Source organism: Adiantum capillus-veneris, chromosome 5 (assembly GCF_014529385.1).
Source record: "Adiantum capillus-veneris isolate H3 chromosome 5, ASM1452938v2, whole genome shotgun sequence".
NCBI classification, from domain to species: Eukaryota; Viridiplantae; Streptophyta; class Polypodiopsida; order Polypodiales; family Pteridaceae; genus Adiantum; species Adiantum capillus-veneris.
Window position 1 is genome coordinate 20388637 of NC_140935.1, and position 14034 is coordinate 20402670.

The following is a 14034-nucleotide window of genomic DNA, read 5'->3' on the forward strand; positions in this document are numbered from 1 at the left end:
CACCCGGTATCAAGGAAGACATTGTACTTGACATTGCAACATATGTAATCTATTACAGTCAATGACTTGCCTTCAATTTAAACTGCTATCTTTCTGGATTCTGGGAGTTTTTAAACTAACATTGGAACAAAATTAAAACAAAGCCTGCCTAGACAAGAATGAAGAACATACCCAAATTGATTTTGCTATTCCTTCACGTTCCATAAAGTGAACACTATCAAAACAATCTGTTTTGCATCAAAACCTACAAAGCTTGTTTAATCTACAGAATTTTATAGTGTTTGGTACCTCATTCTTTGGATATCTGTAACTTTTAAGTGTTTATGATTGAGTACACAAGGTTTCTACCTATAAAATTATGCAGCATCACCAAGATTTAGCAAAAATTGTGTCAGGCCAAACTTGGCCTATGAGACAAAACAGCATACATGTGTGTGTCCTCTAGGTATCCAGCAGAAAGGAAAAAAAGTGGTGTACTACAAAACAAAATAGACCGACAAAGGGGGGAAGGGGGTGTGGGGAGGGTTATATGTACATGAGGGGTGAGGGGATGGAGCTCAACCATATGCATAGAGGAATACAACCATCATATGAAAAGGGCTAGCTAGCTCCATCTAGTTCCAAACTGGCGGTGTAGTATGGTATGCACGGGTGGGTCAGGACTGAAGAGTCCCCGCAATCTAGCAGAAGGGTCTGAGAAGGCCCGTTCTATCTCCCTCCATCTCATCTGCTCATGTCATAGTCAGATCTCCAAGATGGCCATGTGATGTACTCTATGGGCCTGGTATCTTGGTGCTCTGGGGCATCTATGGACTCGAACAATGTCTACTTGCTATAGTGTGACCCCTCTCTAAGCATCCGTAGGTGGAGCCAGGCCAGCTCTCTGAAAGAATTCTATGACCTCTGACAATGGCCCTTGTGCAGATGATTGGAGGAGAGTGTCAATGTCTCTTAATCTCTAGTAAGAAACGTCCCAGCTTTTCCTGGTCTCTCGACTCCAATAGCACTCTTAAGTGTGGGTTGTCTTGTGAAAAGGCTTCCATATAGGCCCGGTATGCTCTCATATGATAAACATCTGCATGCGTAGTGCTTTTCGTTCTCCATCACACCTCCACATACCCTACATTTCTTCCTGTCTCTACGAACCTATGCTGCCTGCCCAACCTCATTCTCTAGTCTGTGAGATGAGACCCTGAGCTGTTCAAACCCCACTCTAGCTATATGTGGCATATATGTGCCCATGTATCATGGCAACTACAAAGCCATCCTCTAGAACAATCATGAAAAGATCTCTATAGTACTCCATCTTCGACCTAAGAGGCTGTCTAGGCGTCCTCCATATCTCTCGTGTGTATAGCTGGTAGAGATCCTGTCAAAGGATCTGATTCCTCTCACTATGTGAGAGGCGTATAACGTGGTCGTGAAAAGACGTGTGGCGAACCACGGCATCATCTGTACATACCATGGTTTAATCTCACCTGCCTCTCCTAGTAGCCTTGATGCTTCAATAGTTCTGTATGAAACTCTCTTGAGGTAGCTCCCTCAATCTGTGTCTGAAACATGCTATCTGAAAGAGGTACCATGGGTGGTGTAGCCAGCTTTGCTTTGATAATGTAATGTGGGATGAAGGGTCTGTTGCGTTGTTGTGATCGTGGCAAAGGTAACTAAGGTGCCAAAAAGCCACCCCTTTGTGTGTGGCTCTTGGAAGTGCACCTTGTGACAACAGCACTCTCGCATTGCTAATGCAACATACCCTCTAGTGAGATTATCTCTGGCTACGCTCGCCATGGAGAAACGACTTATGGCGGCTGTGCAGGTAATCCCAAGGTATACGTAAGGGTCTACCACCTAGCCATGCCCTCTAGCTAGTTTGAATATGGCTCTACTCCCGATCTCTCTGAATGTATGAAAAATCACAACCTTGGTCATTTCAAGGTTCAATCTGAGTTCTCTTTGGGTCCAAAATCAACTAAAGCCTGTAGATTGAGCTAGAGTCCCTCTTGTGACTCAGATACCAAGACAATATCATCAACATGTAGCATAACATGAACTGGACCATCTTAAGCACGCTTGCCACCTTGGTGGCTGTGAAGGTAACCCCAAGGTATACATATGAGTCTACCACCTAGACACACCCTCTGGCTAGTTTGAATAGGGATCTACTCCTAATCTCTCAAAATGTATGAAAAATCACAACCTTGGTCTTCCCAGGGTTCAAGGGAGTCATTTTGTGTCCAAAAATCATCCAAAGCCAGTAGATGGAGCTAGAGTCCCTCTTGTGACTCAAGTACCAAGACAATATCATCAGCATATAGTATAACATGAATTGGAGTACTTTGCAAGATCCACACCCTTGCCTCCTGCAAGAAGAAGGTATTTTGATGGGTAGGTGGTACAACTCCAGCTTTTGGGCCTCCTCAAACTCGTGCTTTTTACAACGGGCAGGTCCTCATCTCTGTATGAACCTCTCGCTTACTAATCTCAGCTAGTGCATGCTCTATATGGAGTCGTGCAAAATGGAAGAGAGCTAGGTAGTGAGTGTCTCAGTGGTGTTGAGGGGTCTAGCTCATAAATGCCATCATATGAGTGCTGAGTGTAGATATCAGACAAATCGTGTGAGAAGCGTAAAATGGGGTGTGGGTGCATGAAAGTGGTATGTCTGGGGATGGGCTGTCATTAAAGAGCGAGATGTACGTATGGCCAGAACCAATAGATGTGGGTGGAATAGTGAGTGATGCGATTAAATGTGCTGCCTTCTTGAATGCGAGAATGTAGACTCAAGGTAGTAAACATGTGAGACCTCCCAAACCTGGCCACTAAGCCATCCCATTCCAAATGACGCAACCGCATTGTGATCCCAATCTGAATAGGTGTCGTCCATAGGTTGTGAGTGTCGTATCTGTTGGGGTCCTCTTGAATATGGTCTCATCAAGGGGGTGCAGCATCGCGGACGACTCAGTCATAAGTCTCACACTACCTGCTCTATGTCCACCCATTGAGGTCTCCCATGAGGAAGACCTCGACGTGGCTTGAATACTCCATGATCTGCACCACTGTCTCATCCCTCTACCTCCTCTCCCACTTTTCATCTCGAGGGCGTGAAGTAGCAAAAAGCAACGAAGATGAAGCTCCCCTCATGTATCTCTAGTCTGATCCCATACAATGGGCCTCTCGGTTCTGTACCATGATCTATATCCTCCCCTAAAGCTCTCATATCTACAAGACTACCACACCTCTTGATCCCCATGAAGTGTTTTGGCACATACACTATCAAGATAGGGACTCCCATGCAAACCCATGTACTCTCAGTAGGCCCCATTCAAGGCTCTTACGCATCTTTGTGAGAAGTATGATGCCTCTACCCTCCATCACCTCCTTCAGTCACCTTGTGTGCGTTCAGAGGGGTCCGTTGTAGTTCCATACCGCCATGTGTCTCTTTGTGAGGTGTCTCATAGGCCACAAGTCCCTATTCGAAGGTCTTGCTATCAATGATGACTCGCCATCGCAGTATGTGGCTCATAGAAACATGGGACAGGAAATGAGAACGAGGTCCACGCCCAAATCGCGGGTCGGCTAAAGTTAGGGAACAAGGTCAAAGGGTCAAGGCTCAGAACGACCCCCAAAAAAAAAAACACACATTTTTTCTCAAATTTTTTTAGCTACACGTATGTACCATAGTGCTAAGAGCACACCATAAAAGACAAGAAACATGACTCATGATAGCAAAATACGCCAATAAAACATCTATGGTGTGATGGCAAGTACAAGTAGATAAGTAGATGCCTCAAGGGCTAAAAATGGCATGTGATAAAGAGGCAAAAAAAGGCTAAAGCGTAAGGGAGGAGGTGAGGCCACAATGGCACATCAAACCCTAGAAGTTCTTGCCTCATCAGAGTAGATAGAGGCTTGATAGAGAGTAGATAGACGAGAGAGAGAGAGAGAGAGAGAGAGAGAGAGAGAGAGAGAGAGAGAGTAGATAGACTCCAGACTCTAGAGGGAGCTTGAGCCTTGAACCTTGAGAACTTGATGTTTAAGAGAGTAGAGGGAATTTGAGAGACTACCGCCAAGGCCCAAGTGAGCTTGCAAGTTAGGCTTGAGCTCAAGCATAATGCTAAGTAAGACTCAAGAGTGTGAGGCTTGAGGCTTTGAGCATTGCATTGAGGAGGCCTCCTTTTAGGAGCCTCCAAAACATCTCCTAAAAGATGTCACGTGACACATCCAACCCTATGTCTCCGTGGACAAGCTACAGCATGACCAGGGTTCAGTTGAGTCAAGTCAGCCTAGAATAAGAAGTGATATGGCACCTTTGTGAGTCTGTTCGCAGACTGTGCATGACCAGGCACTTAGATTAGATGCATACCCTCTGGTTGCACACAGCATGGTCATCAGATTTCCATCAAAACCCATCAGGAGCATTTTTACAGTGCATAGACCTATTTTTGACATTTTTCACTTATTATTTTTAAGTGACTTTTGTTGGGAACTAGGTAGGGCAAATTTACTAAGTTTGTATATATAGAAACCTAGCGCTAGCACGGAAAACGCAAATTTCAGCATCTGCGTTTTCAGCGCGTTGTCGTCGCACTGTCGCCATCGACATCGTCATTGACATAGAGTCAGAACTCAGCAGATACAAGATTTGCAAATTTCAGCCCTTAGGACTTCCAGATTTTAGCCCATCTCGTCGTCGTCCTCATCCTCGTCGACATCGTCGGCAAGTCCAAGCATTGTAGAGATTTGTGCAATCATAAGTAGACCGTTGTCGCCATAGAGAGTGGGGCCTTGGAGGAGGGTTTGACAACGTCTTGGTGTCGTATTCTTCTCTCTCTATCTCTCAGTCTCAGTACCTTCATTCACAATATTCACCACTTTGTTTGTGTCCATTGCACTCTCTCATTAAAGGAACGGAAGGCTCTCCCTTCCGTAATAAAAGGAACCCTTGAGCACAGTTCGGAGCACTCATCTTGAGCAAAGTTCAACATTCATTTCCGCTACACCTTACAAAAGAGCCCCTACACAAGGCGTAAAAGGGCCCTAAAGCTCGCCATTTTCTATTACTCTCGAACGCCGTTCGGAACGGCCAACCTTGTGATTGGCTGGCAAAAGGCCATTCCCTGACGTCCCCGTTCCCCTCTTTCTATGATGTGGCTCTCTTGCTCTCTTTGCGGGCTGATAGGACTCATGGATGATTGCATCCTCAAGGATTTTGCACGAGTTCTATAAAGAGAGACTAGTTTATTTCTCTTACACTATTTTCCAAAGGTGAATTGACTCTTGAGGATCAATTGGGTGACTAGGAAAAGGAAATTGGGATGCAAAGCTTAGACAAATAGCTGGCAAAAGAGAGAAAATGAGACTAATGAAGATACGCAAAAATTGCTCCTCTCAAAGGGTATTTTCATAAGAGAAAAATATACGTGTTTAGATACAAATTCCCAAAGCAAACGTTAAATGTCAACTTTGCTCCCTTGCCAATGAGTAGGATCCAACACCACTCAAAAAAAGAGTCACAAAGCATATCCAAGTCATTTCATAAGAAAGATCAAAAACAGCTTCTTTTTTTTGCAACATAAACTTTAGCCTTGCCTCTATCCCTTGAATGATTGGCCTTAGCTTCCACCAAATATTCTAATTGTTGTTTTTCTTACAACAATCCCTCCAAGGGTTGACAAGAAAAAAGTATTGGCCAAATAGCCGTCTCCACTATAGAGGAAACAGTTCTTCTTTGAGATGCAACCAGATAAGCTACTCTAATTGGATTCTTCGCTCTTTTCTGCAAGCTTCCTCTCCTCCTCTTGAAGAAAATTGATCACATCCTTCAAAGGAAGGAATTGGGTCCTTTCTCTTGAGGATTGTGTAACCATTTGTCCATAGCTTGATGGTAGAGCCCTAAACCCTAAACCTGCTCTCTCTCTCTCTCTCTCTCTCTCTCTCTCTCTCTCTCTCTCTCTCTCTCTCTCTCTCTCTCTCTCTCGCGCTCCCTGCTGCCCAGCTCCCCCTGCTGCACCCTCGCCCTGCCCCCCCCCCCCCCCCGCACCCCCTGCTGCACGCTCCGCACCCCCTGCTGCACCTGCCCCTCGCGCTCCCTGCCCGCCCTTTCATCACCTGCACTCCCGCTCTTTGCTGATCGACAAGAACGGTTACCCCCCCGCACCCCCTTTCTCTCTCGCGTTGCTCGCCCCGCTCCCTCTTTATCGCGCTCCCTGCTGCCCCGCTACCCCTCGCCCTGCCCCCGCACCCCCTGCTGCACCTGCCCCTCGCGCTCCCTGCCTGCCCTTTCATCACCTGCGCTCCCGCTCTTTGCTGATCGACAAGAACGGTTACCCCCCCGCACCCCCTTTCTCTCTCGCGCTACCCGCCCCGCTCCCTCTTTATCGCGCTCCCTGCTGCCCCGCTCCCCCTGCTGCCCCCCCCCCCCCCCCCCCCAAGTCTATCGCCCCCCTTTCCCCCCCCATCTGTCTATCGCGCCCCCCCTCCTCAACCTATCTATCACACCTCTCTCTCTCTCTCTCTCTTTCTCTGATTCTTTGGGCCTCACCGTAATGGATCCACTTGAAGAAGACCCTGATTCTTTCGGCCTCACCGTAAGGGATCCACTTGAAGAAGACCTTGCACAGGACGCGGAAGCTGCCAATGTCTCACCTGTTTGCAAGCCGCGAGCAAAGGCAACCTTCGTGCTCACGAATAAGCGGATGGCACAGATGGAGAGGGAAATGAAGGAGTGGAAAACAAAGATGGAAGGATGGTGGAAGGAGAAGGCCAACCTACTTCAGATGGTCTTCAATGAGGGCACACAGTGGAAGAAGGAGAAAGAGAGCCTTAACGCAGAAATACACACTCAAAGAAGAAGTCTCAACCCTCAAACAGGAGAACCCAAACGCCGAGATACGGGTACTCAAAAAAGAAGTCTCAACCCTTAAACAAGAGCTTGCTGATAGAGTAAGCAATGGACTAGAGGAAGGCGAATTTCAACCCTCGGTAATAGATGAAATCAAGGAAATTAAGGAACAGGTAAGGATAATCACAGAGGAAGAGAAACTGAGTGTGGCAAAGACATCTTCATGGGCGGAGATGATAACAAGGACAGAAAAAGGCGGACGAGGCTGAATAATGGATTGAGGTCGCCAAGAAAGGGAAAGGTCAAGAAACTCCTTGTACACCGACGCTTATCAACATGACTCTCGAAGAGGAACAAAGAAGGCGGATGCGAGCACGGCATGTGAGAGTGACCGGTCTCAAGGACATAAACAATGTGGAGAAAGAGGTCACAAGCCTTACATCCATGATGGGGATGGAAAAGCCTTTGCACACAAAGGCATGGAGGGAAGGTAAGAAAAGTGATGGCACGGGTGAGTCTTCAAAGGGGAGAGCTCTCATACTACGCTTCCCCTCGTTGGAAGAGAAGGAATTCTTGAGGAAGAGACCTACTCTCAAAAAGACAGGTATTTTCCTCGGTGATGACCTGACTCTCTCACAGCTCGCACATATGAGAGAGGTAATGCCAAAGATTACAGCGGCAAGGGAGAAGGGAAAAATAGCCTTCTACAGAGATGGACGGGTGTTGATTTTAGAGCGGCGTACTGCATGACGGTGCGAGACCTATGGGACCACACTGAAGATAGCTACCTGGAACTGCAATGGGTCTATGAGGTTGGACGTGGGCGCATTTGAGGAGAGTTTCAAAGACAAGGATATTGTGTTCTTCTCAGAGACTCATCAGGTCCTTGGACAGGTAATGCCACATGTGGTGGGATACAGATGGGAAACAGCTCACAGGACAAATGCAAGATCTGAGCACAGGAGTAGAGGTTCAGGAGGAGTAACAGTGCTATTCAAAGAGGAACTACAACCATTACTGCATATGTACAAAGAGATGATCATGCTAGATATATGTGGGTGAGACTGAGACCTGACACAGGTCGATTCCTATATATTGCCATATGTTACTTTCCTCCCAGTACATCAATGTATGCCGCATCCAGAGGGCAGGCGCCTTTCTCTATCCTAGATGATGACATTTGGGAGTTTTCTAGGGATGGTGATATCATTCTCCTAGGGGACTTCAATGCCCGAACGGACAACTCGCAGACAGTCTTCTACGACACTTCAGATGAGATGCTTAGAGAGTTGAATGTGGGTGAGTTGGGGCTTGACAGATGCTCAGATGACAGAGAGCAAACGGAGTATGGGAGATACCTCATGGAAATGACGACTACACATGGATTAGCCATACTTAATGGCTTACAGCGATTTCCTGGAGCAGCCGGTTTCACATGCTTTCCACATAGACATGGGGCCAGTACAGTGGATTATGTTATGACACAACCGAACTTTATCCCCTGCATTCAGGATTTCACAGTGCGAGCCAGGCCAGTGGGCATAGCAGTAGACCATGCTCTCTTGACACTATCCATTAAATTTCAATATAGTACAACCCAGACATCAAGAGGCAGGTCACACACCTGCTATACATTTACTCCAGAGACTGATTTCGTTTATTCAGAGGAGATCTGGGACCGTCTATTGGAAGGCAGAGCTGGCACAAATGGTACAGGCCTCTCAGTGGAGGAGTGCACCACGCTACTGACTGAGACATTGCACGGGGCTGCATCAGTGGCATACCCACACACTCAGCCGGGCAAGAGACGACATTCTGGGAGCATGCCCCAGAATAGTTGGTATGATGAAGAGTGCAGAGAGATGAGAGACCAGCTTCAGAGGGATCTTCTTTTAGGAGTCATCACTTACAGACAGTCTCGGATTGCTTTCCGACGCCTTATGTGACGGAAGAAGCGAGCTTACCTAGCCCAAATGGAGCGAGACTTGTATCAGATGTTCTTGAGTAGGGACTCAGGAGAGGCATGGCGTCTCTTCCATGAGCACTCCCCTCCCCCAGTGATTACTTCACCTGAGGTCTGGGGCCAATATGCGACATCATTATATACGGTTCCTGGACAAGAACCCCTTCCAGACCCTACCAAGCCTTGCCCAGAGCACTTTCTTTACACCTGAGATGGTACAAAGGGCCATCGACAGATTGAAGACCGGGAAGGCATATGATCATGAGGGTCTAGTATCGGAGCACTTTATACATGCCAGGGATATGCTGATGGAGGTTCTCGCAGTGTTGTTCAATCGTGGCATGTGTGAGCGATTACCTAAGACTTGGAGATTGTCTAATATCGTGCCCATCTTCAAGGCTGGTGACCCTACAGAGCCTGGGAACTACCGCACTATCATGATCGGTACCACATTGGCACGGTTGTATGCATCCATCCTGGAGCAACACTTGAGTAATTGGGCAGAAGGTGAGGGGGTACGAGCAAAGGGTCAAGCCGGCTTCAAGAGGGGTCTCTCCACTCTTGATCATATTCTGACACTCAGGGCCATCATTGAGGAGGGCAGAGCACATGGGAGACGAATATATTGTAGCTTTGTGGACTTTCGTAAAGCATTTGACATGGTACCAAGAGCTCGATTGATGCGCAGACTACAGGAGATGGGGGTGCCCATAGAGGTGATTTGGGGGATTATGGCTTTGTACAGATCAGTGATGGGACGGGTACGCACTCCGGAAGGGGTATATGATTTAGTTCACTCTACCATTGGAGTGAAACAGGGCTGCCCATTGTCTCCTACTCTATTTGGTATGTATGTTGATGAGGTGTTTGATTACATCGATAGAGAGGGTGACAGAGGTGCACAGCTGGCAGGGACATGGATCCCATTGTTGCTATATGCTGATGATATTGTGTTGATATCTGACTCACCAGAAGGTATGCAACGACAGTTGGATACACTACGCAATTTTGCAGAGGATAGTGGATTGTGTGTAAACCTAGGTAAAACCAAGGTTATGGTGTTTAACACCACACCGCAATGGGTCAGGAGATCAGTACCCACTTTCAAATATGGTCAGGAGATTGTGGAGTATATAGATGCATACACTTACCTGGGGGTAGTCTTTACTGGGCCGAGATTTTCCTTGAGAAGAGCAGCAAAGGCTAGACTAACTAGAGTTGGTGGGGCTTTGGGAGGAATGGAGAGGATGTGTTCACAGGTTCAGTTCTAGGAACCTAGGACAAAGTTATGGCTCTTTGATACTTTGGTTCCCTCTACTATGTTATATGGGGTGCAGGTCTGGGGACCTTCTATAGGCCAGGATGGGTGGAGGCGTATGGAGAAGCCCCTGGTATCTATGATCTCTCGGCTGATTAGAGCCAAGGTTTCTGTACCGCATGATATCTTTCGAGCGGAATTAGCTGCCCCCCCTATGGAGATTGAGGCGCTCACAAGATCAGTCTCCTTTGTACATAGTCTGTGGGATACTACCAGAGACAGATATGCCAGCGTGGCTCTAGAGTCCTCCAAACAATTAGCTCTTAACGGGGATACATCATGCTGGTATGCTCAGATGACATCATGGTTTCAGACACATGGTTTCACCATGGACAGGTTGCCTCCTTTTCAATACTCTCTTCAGGCAGCCTTGAGGTCTCTGACACGGGTAGAGATTAATAGACTCATCTGTCAGGATTTGATCCAGTTGGACACGAGGAGGACATGGATAGAGCCGTTACAAGAGTTGGGCACAAAGATGGCTTTCTATAGAGAGCATCTTCTCCACCTCACGGGGGATGGGTTTGTAATTCGACCTAGCTATATGGACACGATCTTTCGCATGGTTTGCGTTGTGCCATTGGCCAGATACGCACGTCCTCACATCAGCTCGAGATTGAGACTGGCAGATTCAAAGGGACACCAGCAAATAACAGAATATGCCGCTTATGCCATCTAGAGCCAGAGACAAAAGTACATTACATATGTCATTGCACAGTGTACTATGAGATACGAGGTCGTTTTCACTGTCTATTCAGAGAAGGTTTTGGGCCTCTATCAAGGGTCATGAGTTATGAGGATCAAAGATGTCTTGGGCTTTATCTACTTGAGTTACACAAGCATAGAGAAACCTTACTGAGGAGAGGTGAAGAGAGACATCCCCAGAGACAGATCAGAGATTTCTTTACACTAGATACTGTACACCCAGAAGAACAAACAGAGGAGCAACCAGCGACGGTGGAGAGGTCTATCCGCACTACTGGCATTCTCATAGACCGAGCATTGGAGCTAGGGAGATCTAGACGACCCCGAGGGAGGAGAGGAGCTACACAATTTCGAAGGAGGCTATGGCAAAAGATTCAAGCCATACTCTTTCGTCGTCCAGAGTGCAGATGAAGATGGATCTCTACTCCCCTCCTATATTGTCTTCACATTGTACTGCTTAGTTTAGGATCCCGCAGTATTTATATTTTGTTATCCTAGTTTAATTTATTTTGTTAATATGACTTTGTATCAGATACACCGCATTGTAACTTTCTAGTCTCATAGGTCACTTTGGCCTTTTGAAGACGTTAATATAACATTTCATTTCATTTCATCTCTCTCTCTCTCTCTCTCTCTCTCTCTCTCTCTCTCTCTCTCTCTCTCTCTCTCTCTCTCTCTCTCTCTCTCTCTATGTGTGTGTGTGTGTGTGTGTGACCAGTGGGCTTAGCAATGGATCATGCTCTTTTGACATTGTCTGTTTCATTTCCATATAGTACAACCCAGACATCAGGAGGCAAGTCACCCGTTATACATTTACACCAGAGACTGACTCAGTTTATACAAAGGAGATCGCAAGCATCATAACAATCCAATGGGTAGATTAGCAACATTAATTAATCCCTCCTATATGAGAGGTCTAGACACTGCATGGTGCAGCATCAGAGGCATAGTCACACACTCAGCCTCGGAGCATGCCCAAGAATAGTAGGTATGATGAGAAGTGTAGAGAGATGAGAGCCCAGCTTCAGAGGGATCTTCTATTAGGAGTCATCACTTACAAACAGTCTCGGATTTCTACCTGGTGCCTTGTGCGAAGAAATGAGCTTATTTGGCCCAGATGGAGTGAGGCTTGTATCAATTGTTCTTGGGTAGAGACTCAAGAGAGGCTTTCATGAGCACTCCTCTTCCCCAGTGATTACTTCTCTTGATGTGTGGGGCCAGTATGCAACATCGTTATATATTGTTCCTGGACAGGAACCCCTTCCAGATCCTACAGAGACATGCCCACCTATCAGCACATTCTTTACCACTGAGATGGTAAAGAGAGCCATTGACAAGATGAGGACCAGCAAGGCATATGATCATGATGGTCTAGTAGCAGAGCACTTCATACATGCTAGAGATATGTTGGTAGAGGTTCTTGTAGTGTTGTTGAATCGTGCCATGTGTGAGGGGTTACCTGAGACTTGGAGGTTGTCTACTATTGTGCCTATCTTCAAGGCAGGTGATCCTACAGAGCCTGGGAATTACTGCACTAGTATGGTTGGCCACACATTGGCAGGGTTATATGCATCCATTCTTGAGCAGCAGTTGAGTAATTGGGCAGAGGGTGAGGGTGTACGAGCATAGGACCAGGCCGGTTTCAGGAGGGGTTTCTCCACTCTTGATCATATTCTGACACTCAGAGCCATCATAGAGGAGGGCAGGTCACATGGGAGACGGATTTATTGTAGCTTTGTGGATTTCCGCAAACCATTTGACATGGTACTGAGAACTCGATTGATGCACAAACTGCAGGAGATGGGGGTGCCCATAGTGTTGATTTGGGGGATTATGGCTCTATACAGATCAGTGATGGGCATCTATGCATCCCGAAGGGGATATCTGATTTAGTTCTCTCCACCATTGGGGTGAAACAGGGTTGCCCATTGTTTCCTACACAATTTGGTATGTATGTTGATAAGGTGTCTGATTACATTGACAGAGAGGGTGATAGAGGTGCCAAGCCGGCAGGGACGTGGATCCCATTGTTGTTATATGTTGATGATATTGTGTTGATCTCTGACTCACCAGAGGGTATGCAGCGACAGTTGGATGCATTAAGGAGTTTTGCACAAAATAGTGGATTGTTTGTAAACCTTGGTAAAACCAAGGTTATGGTGTTTAACACCACACCACAATGGATCAGGAGATCAGCACCGACTTTCACATATGATCAAGAGATTGCAGAGTATACATATGCATACACTTACCTTGGGGTTGTCTTCACTGGGCCGAGGTTTCCTTGGGGAGAGCAGCAAAGACTAGACTGACTAGAGCTTTTGCGGCCTTGGGAGGCTTGGAGAGGATGTGTTCGCAGGTTCAGTTCCATGAACCTCGGACAAGGTTATGCCTCTTTGATACCTTAGTAGCCTCTGCTATGTTGTATGGGGTGCAGATATGGGAACCTTCCATAGGCCAGATAGTTGGAGACGTATGGAGAGACCCTTGGTATCTATGATCTCTCGACTGATCAAAGCCAAGGCCTCCGTACTCCACGCTATCAATCGAGCAGATCTAACTGCCCCTCCTATGGACATTGAGGCGCTTACCAGATCAGTCCCCTTTGTGCACAGCTTGTGGGATGCTAATAGAGACAGCAAAGACTAGACTGACTAGAGCTTTTGCAGCCTTGGGAGGCTTGGAGAGGATGTGTTCGCAGGTTCAGTTACATGAACCTCAGACAAGGTTATGGCTCTTTGATACTATAGTAGCCTCTGCTATGTTGTATGGGGTGCAGATATGGGGACCTTCCATAGGCCAGATAGTTGGAGACGTATGGAGAGACCCTTGGTATCTATGATCTCTCGACTGATCAGAGCCAAGGCCTCCGTACCCCACGCTATCATTCGAGCAGAGCTAACTGCCCCTCCTATGGAGATTGAGGCGCTTACCAGATCAGTCCCCTTTGTGCACAGCTTGTGGGATGCTAATAGAGATAGATATGCTAGACTGGCCCTTGAGTCTTCCAGACAGTTAGCTCTTCAGGGGGACACTTCATGCTGGTATGCACAGATGACATCATGGTCTCAGACGCATGGCTTCACCATGGACCGGCTGCCCCCTTTCAAGTACTCTCTTCAAGCACCCTCGATGTCTCTTACATGGGTGGAGATTACTAGACTCATTCGTCATGACCTGATCCAGCTGGATACCAGGAGGACATAGATA

The 14034-nt window shown here is 47.0% G+C and overlaps 1 protein-coding gene across 1 annotated transcript in view; it reads right to left on the minus strand.

The window, feature by feature from the left end:
• MET18 (ARM repeat superfamily protein) overlaps positions 1-14034 on the minus strand; it is a 157398-nt gene that overhangs the window by 91678 nt on the left and 51686 nt on the right. The gene's annotated exons all lie outside the window — the stretch shown is intronic.